Source organism: Anarrhichthys ocellatus, unplaced genomic scaffold, assembly GCF_004355925.1.
Source record: "Anarrhichthys ocellatus isolate YVR2014 unplaced genomic scaffold, GSC_Weel_1.0 scaffold74, whole genome shotgun sequence".
In the NCBI taxonomy this organism is placed as follows: Eukaryota; Metazoa; Chordata; class Actinopteri; order Perciformes; family Anarhichadidae; genus Anarrhichthys; species Anarrhichthys ocellatus.
This window is the reverse complement of record NW_022280104.1, coordinates 69,873-77,396: the sequence shown is the minus strand read 5'-3', so window position 1 is coordinate 77,396 and position 7,524 is coordinate 69,873. Positions and strand designations below refer to the sequence as shown.

The window sequence follows — 7,524 nt, the reverse complement described above, 5'->3', positions numbered from 1 at the left end:
CACACACACACACACACACACACACACACACACACACACACACACACACGTCATTGCCTTAATTTATAATTTGGCATCAAGGCCCTCAAACACACAGAGAGCAATGCCAGTCAACAAAAATGTCGCTCCAGATAAGTGCATAAGATGCAGCAGTCGGGGAGCAGTAATGACATAATGGCCAGACATTTCTAATAAGCACAAGAAAGGAATGAATGGTGTGGCGTGTGAATCAGTGCATATTTAGCTACCTATTTGTGATATATAAGGCCACACTAGACATCTGTCTTGCTAAGTACTGCTGAATAAGTTCAGCTTTCAAACAATGAAGACCTAATGTACTGTACTGCTGTCAATGAGCCATGTTGTAGGACGCATATGGCTGTAGTAATGCAAATGCTGCCGTTTGTTTGTCTCGCCACATTTAACTGCAGATGTAATGTTGCTACAGAATGTAGCTGTGTAACTGTGGCCTTCTCAATACCATAGAACAGTGGCATATGGTATTGTGAGGGCCACAGTCAGCAAACCTGCAGCAGTGCCCTTGAAACTTGATAAAGACATGGACCAAAAATATGTATTGACTTATGCAACTTAACACATCGGCCAGGCTTCCTTCATATTAGCTGACTGCAATTTTTCCACCAGTGCGACTGACACCAGTTTTTGGACTAAAACAGTAATAATATATAATACAGATTAGGGCTGGGCGGTATACCGGTTCAACCTGTATACCGGTTTTAATTTCCCGTACGATATGAATTTTTCATATACCGTCATACCGGTGCACAGCCGAGGCAACTTCTGTCGCTCTTCAACAGGCAGTAAAATATATTGATCGCCGCTGAGAGCGCTGCGGTCAGAGCAATTGTCTTAACTGTATTGAGAGGGAACCATAGTCATGGTCATAACTTCATAATAACAATTAGCAACCCACAACTAACGCTCTTTAACAGGGCAAAACACCACTACACAACAGTTTGTGACACATAAACAATTTGTAACACTAATAATTGTACATTTAGAAAATTTCCCCGCCGAACTGCATGCTGGGTAAAGCTCGCTAAGAACAGTCTGCTAACAGCTGGGAGAGGCTCTGTCGCGCCAGTAACGTTACATTAATTAAAGAACAGAAAAGAGCGATGCAGGATGAACAAAGACTGAACAACAAAAGGTATTTTGGTCAGACACATATGCAACGCTGATTACCGTGTAATATGTGTGGTATTTGTTATAAATGTACGTTGGTACATACAGGGTCGATAAGAAGCTGTACTTGGAGGGACTTAGGACCCAGGGGAATGTAGGTGAAGGAAACAGGAAGTGACGGAACGGAAGACACACCACACAAACAGCTGTTCACCGCTCGCTGGCCGGTTGACCGGCAGGTTCTTTTCGGCGTTAATTAATTAATGCTTTAACGCGAAAAAAAAATACCGTGATATACCGTGAAACCGCCAGAATCTTACAAAATACCGCGATATGCATTTTTGGTCATACCGCACAGCCCTAATACAGATTATGTACTTTCAATAATAAAGCATGGAAAAATTATATAAATGGTTCTGTGGTGCCTCACTGGCTTCACAACATTCATGACCTTTGACATGCAGTTTGTAAAACTCTTTTCTTCAGTATCTACCATCAGTTCTATCCCCCTCTGAAATATAGAAATGCAACAAAAGAAATAACAAAAAAAAAAACACAAACAGAGACAAAGGGCATAAATTGTATCCACCATACATCAACGCAATGAGACAATGCGGTAGTTAGAAAAAAAAGTTAGAAAGAAAAGACCCCTCGCTGCCAACAGAAGAGCCGGTCACTGTGATTACTCTGAGCAGCATGATGGGAATGGATTACAATAGAATTTGAAGAAATTATCTCGGGGCGTTCCTGAGAAATTTCCTTCACAAGAATGGACCGGACAGACGGACAACCCGAAAGCTTAATGCCTCCAGCCACTGCTGTCGCCGGCGTTGAGGCAAAAAAATGTAAACATGACGAAATGTCAGGAAGCACTCAAGCTTGTGTGTGATCAGCCCAAAATTTAAGCTACAATGGAGGACAGAAATTGCATGAGGTGAACTTAGTTTAAAAAAGTGTCACAGCTCTGCCCCTTCTCTCCTATCTCTTTATTTCTCACTCACCTACCAGCTCATTCAGTGCACCTGTCAGCCTCCCTCATCATCAGCCTAACTCCCTTCACCTGCCTCTATCTAGCCACTAAATAAACCCCTACCTCTCAGTCACTCCTTGCCAGATCATTGCCAGATCATTGCCATGTCTACCCGCCCGTTTGGCTCGTTTCCCAGTCTGCCTGCCCTGGCTCATCCTGCCGGATTTTCCCCCTCGTCTCTTGTCTCGTCCTTGAATTCTCTGTTGTGTTCCGGTAAAGATTCCTGTTTTGTTCGTATCATTAAAACCCGTTTCGCAATGCATCTGACTATGTCTGCTTTTGAGTCCACCACACCCCGTGACAGAATGATCTGGCCCGAAATGGACTCAGCAGACCACTGTTTGGTGCGCTTTACCCCCGAACGGTATTAGCAATTTGCAGGAACCCGTCTGGCCTTTGAAGGGCCTCAGAGTATCCAGAAGGCCAACCGTGAGTGGATGGCAGAAGCAGAAGAAGGGTCATGTTCCCGTCTCCACTGGGCCGCGGCGAGCCCCCGTTCCTGCCTCCGCGGGGCCACAGATGACTTCAGCTCCCAGTGTCCTGTCGGCGGTCCGACCGAACTCCAGCTCGCCGAGTCCGGTCAGCGGTTCGGCCGCCTCCCGCCACAGCCGCCTCCGAGCCACAGCGGGCTCCAGTTCCTGCCGCCGCCACCTCCAAGCCGCAGCGACCTCCAGCTCCCGCCGCCGAGCCATAGCGACCTCCAGTTGCTACCGCCCCCGAGCCGCAGCGACCTCCAGTTCCGGCCGCCGCCGAGCCACAATCTGCATCCTGTTCCCCGAAGCCCCGTCTCCGAGAGTCTGAGTCCTGTTCCCCGGAGCCCCGTCTCCGAGAGTCTGAGATCTGTTCCCCGGAGCCCCGTCTCCGAGAGTCTGAGATCTGTTCCCCGGAGCCCCGTCTCCGAGAGTCTGAGTCCAGTTCCCCTCCTGTCCCCAGCCTCTAGAGTCCAGTTCCCCTCCTGATACCCAGCCTCTAGAGTTCAGGTCCCCTCCTGATCCCCAGCCTCGAGAGTTCAGTTCCCCTCCTGATCCCCAGCCTCTAGAGTTCAGTCTCGTCCTTGGATTCCCTGTTGTGTTCCGGTAAAGATTCCTGTTTTGTTCGTATCTCATTAAAACCCGTTTCTCACTGCATCTGACTGCCTGCTTTTGAGTCCTCCACCACACCCCGTGACAAAAAGGTATACAATGCAGGAAAAAAACTACTATGTATAGACTTATACAAATGTAATTCTTCTCAATCATCACGTATGACCCATTAGAAGTGTGTAGGGGGGTCTGTATCTGCAGAAATCCTGCCCTCTGCCTATAACTTTGGGCACCGGGTGTGTAGCCCCTACGCATGCACAAATACATATCCAAGAGGATGCTACGAAAATGGTGCAGACACAACGCCGAAAAAATATAGAGGACAAAACTCATTCCAAAACAAGACGGAATCTGGGGTTGACTTTCATTTCAGCTGCCGTATTTGATGCTGCCGGTACTACACTGGTCTTTGTTCTGGTAAACACCGTCAGGAGGGTGCGCTTCTGGTGTCGTTGCGCCATGGGGAGGAGGGGCGAACTTTGAATGTTGTGTTTACAAACAGAGGGCGACAATTCCTATATTATATTTCTTTAAGGATATTTTTCCAAGCCCAAGTTTTATCTATGTTTTTAAATAGACTCCACACTACAGGGCAAAGAAAATTTTCACTTCATACAGTCAGGGTTCCAGACTAACTTTTTATAATCTGTTGAACTGGTGAGCCTAACTTTTTCATTTAGGTGCACCGGCAGATAATTTAGGTGCACCCAAAATTTTTCACCGCCCCTTATGGTGCCACAATGATAAAATGTTTTAACTTTTTTGGGAGTACCCAGACATTTTGGTGATTTCTTAACCTGTTATATAAATAATCAAAAACAGAAATTAAGGTGAAGTTAAATGTTTTTTTGGATGAGCCTGACCTTAGCATTACCAAGAAAAAACTGTACACATGCAAGGAAAGCGTATAAAACTCCCAGATGCATTTAGTCGAGGCTTCAACAAGTAAAAAAAGTCAACTTCAAGGTCAGCATTTCAACTCTAATAGTTCTAAAGGTGCAAAACGGAAACACGAGAGAGCAATGGAACAGTGATCATGTCCCACGATGGGCCCAGTGGCCTTAGTGTAGGCCATTTCTGACGTACTGTATATCTTGATGGTTGTGAAAGCCTAACCCTTCTCAATAAGGTATTGTACAATAAATCCCTGTCACAGAACAATAAAAAGGAATAGTTTGTGACTTTGAGCAACAGCTCTAAAACACATGCCCTGGCCGACGCAGAGCTACCCGGATCATAGACGGGCCTCCTTCCCTCACTCTGGCCAGAGTTGAAGGGATAAGAACTACTAGGGGTAATGCATAAAGGAGGGGCTTCAGCCACTAGTGTGCCAGCACTTCCATCTCCATCGGGGCTCTCTGATCATGTACAGAGAAGAACAAGGGGCACTGAGCATTCTCTACTGTAGCATAAATGCCCATGAACCGTAATCCAATCTGTATCACCATCTCGCGATGAGGTCTCCACTCCACATAACGTGGGTGCCTCTGGAGAATAAATCCTCCCCGAAATTCAGAACACCCGGTACATGAGTTGCTGTCAGTGACTGCAGGTGCACACTGCCTCAAACTATTAGTCTGTGTGCCAGTGTGTGTAACTGGGGGGACCTCAACCACCCTGAAGGTATCCTCTCTCATGCATTTGTCATTGGTGCGGTAACCTGGTAACCTCCCATGCTGAACACTTTGCTCCCAGGGCTTGTCCTGATGACAGTTTATTTGTCCTGGTCAGTCTCAGTCCTCAGGTACAGTGGGGCTCCTCTTCCCACCTGACTTGCCATCCAGTGGTAAGACGCACTTTCGCGCTGCTACGACAACGCTTCTGGTGGACTTCAATGGAGGAGGACACCAAGGGATTCATCGTCGCTTACCAGTTCTGCGCACAACATAAGAGCACTTGCCAAGCTCCCTCTGGCCTTCTTCATCCCCTTCAAGTTCCTCGTCGTTCCTGGTCCCACATCTTCTTGGATTTCGTCACAAGCCTACCTTTCTCTGATGGCAACTCATACTCACTGACATTGATCGGTTTTCCAAGTGTGCTCTGCTGATTCCACTACTCAAAGTTACCCACTGCCAAAGAAACTACTGAAGTTAAGTTGTGAAATGTGTTCGGGCTGCATGTTCTTCTCAATGATGTAGTCTCAGACCGGGGGCCATAATTCATCTCTCGCTGTTGGTCAGTTTGTAAACTGGGTTCCACCCTCATCTAATGGTCAGGCCGAGCAAATGAATCAAGATGTTGAGACAGCCTTGTCTCTCCTCCCGCAACCCCTCTCTTTCTGGTCTAAGCAACTCCTGTGGATCCAGTATGCCCACAACACCCTTCCCAGATCAGCCACCAGTCACTCACCAACCACTCCTCCCTGAGCATGAACTTGAGGCAGGGTCCCCTCAGTCCAGGCATTTGTCCAGCAGTGTTGACGTACCTGGAGGCAGGCCCACTCCATGCTCCTGCACTCTTCCCACCATTATCAACGGTCTGCAAACTGACGTTGCTTCCCCGCACCCCATTGTAGCCCACTGGAGCAATGTTTCTGGCTTTCTCCCCTCCCCTCAGAGTAAAGTCCAAGAAGTTGGCTCCCTGTTTCGTGGGCCCATTCTCAGTTTCTTGGGTCATCAATCCTGCAGCTATCCATCTTTGTCTGACACCAGCAATGAGAATTCACCCCACCTTCCATGTCTCCATCATTCCTTGCATGTCTGACTCATTGTCATGTTTGTGTATTCAAGTTTGCTTGTACTAGTAAACGTGGCAATTTCTTTGAAATGTGATGGAGTGATATTGAATAGAAGTCTGTAGCCCTTATCTATCATTCTCAACAACCATTTGACTGATTGCAGGCAGCCACGCCCTCCATTCGCAGAGTGGGCTGACTACCCATTTTGTCAAAGCTGCCATGTTGGCACCCTCCTGTGCTGCCCTTCTTCTCGCCAGCACACGTCTTTAAGGCGGCTAGACTGTCACAGCCATGGGGTCACAGGTTTTTGGGACCTCTTGGGGGCTGTGGGGTCACCTGCACTTTAGGGGGTTTTCATATCCTGCATGTCACGATCCAGGGCAGACGATGGAGAAGGCTGGTTTCCTCCCTCAGCGTCAGAGGCTTTGCATCCCTGCGAGCGTTAGCAAGGATAGATTCCTCCTCTATATCATAGGAGCTCAAAGTCAGCCGACTAACTCTCACATCATCATCATCTTCCTCCAGGATGACGTGCAAACGGGGCCGCAGGCTGGGGGGGGTCTGCCTTCGCCCAGATCGGCCCAGGTAACGCAGCCACACCCTTGGACATATTTAGCAGCAGCTGGGCGAGTGTAAGGTTAAATATCACTACTTTCCCGGCTAGCTTTGACAAAAAAACTAGTGCTACCTTTCTGGGGGTATTACGGCCTGTTGTAAAGTATTGATAACTCTACCTGTTGCAAGGTATTGCTACATGTTGCTCGTATTGCTAACGTTGTTTTTATTAGCAAAAGTATTGCTACTTTTCGTTTTAGAAAGTATTGTTGCTTCCTATGGCAAAAGTATTGGTACACCAAAACTAGCCGTAGAAGAGTATTGCAATTGTTCATAACTAGTATACAACTGTACACCAACAAAGCGTCCATTGACCCGAGTTGTGCACCAGAGTGCATGGACAGTTAAGCTTAGCACAGTTATCGACTGGCTTCTGTGTGAAGCGAGAAAACGTTTTTTTAAATGGTAACTGACACTTTGTCTGCCTAACATACAGGAGGAGGGTTCCATCCCCTCCTGAAATAGGCATCCCTATCCCTTCTGAAGAGGTCACGCAGGAGGCGTTCCCATAATGAGACGCGCAACGAATGCTATGAAAGAGAACCACATGTTTCATGTAGCCACAGCCAGTGTGTGGTCAACGATAGGGAGAATGACGCATGCAGAGCAGATCAGCTGTTGGCAAGAAAAAAATTGGTGTACATTCTCTCTCACACACACGCACACTTCCCCCCCCACTTCTGAAATGAATATGAGCCGGCACCTCTGAATTGGATTAGGCATCTTACCAGGGACAGGGGAGACAGGTGGTGGAGCATTTACCTCCCTCACCTTACCCACTGTCTGGCCTGGACTGGTCTGGAAGGGCCCGGGACAGGTGTACTGAGCACCGCAGCATTTTATTCTTGACGAAAAAAAAACTACCAATGGTTCCACTTATTTTCAAACATCAGTATGTTTTAAGGGTGTAATGTACAAGGTGCGGGGGTCTCTCTCTCTCTCTCTCTCTCTCTCTCTCTCTCTCTCTCTCTCTC

The 7,524-nt window shown here is 47.5% G+C and overlaps 1 protein-coding gene across 1 annotated transcript in view; it reads right to left on the bottom strand.

The window, feature by feature from the left end:
• Positions 1 to 7,524, bottom strand: part of adcy2a (adenylate cyclase 2a) — a 55,379-nt gene that overhangs the window by 43,790 nt on the left and 4,065 nt on the right. The gene's annotated exons all lie outside the window — the stretch shown is intronic.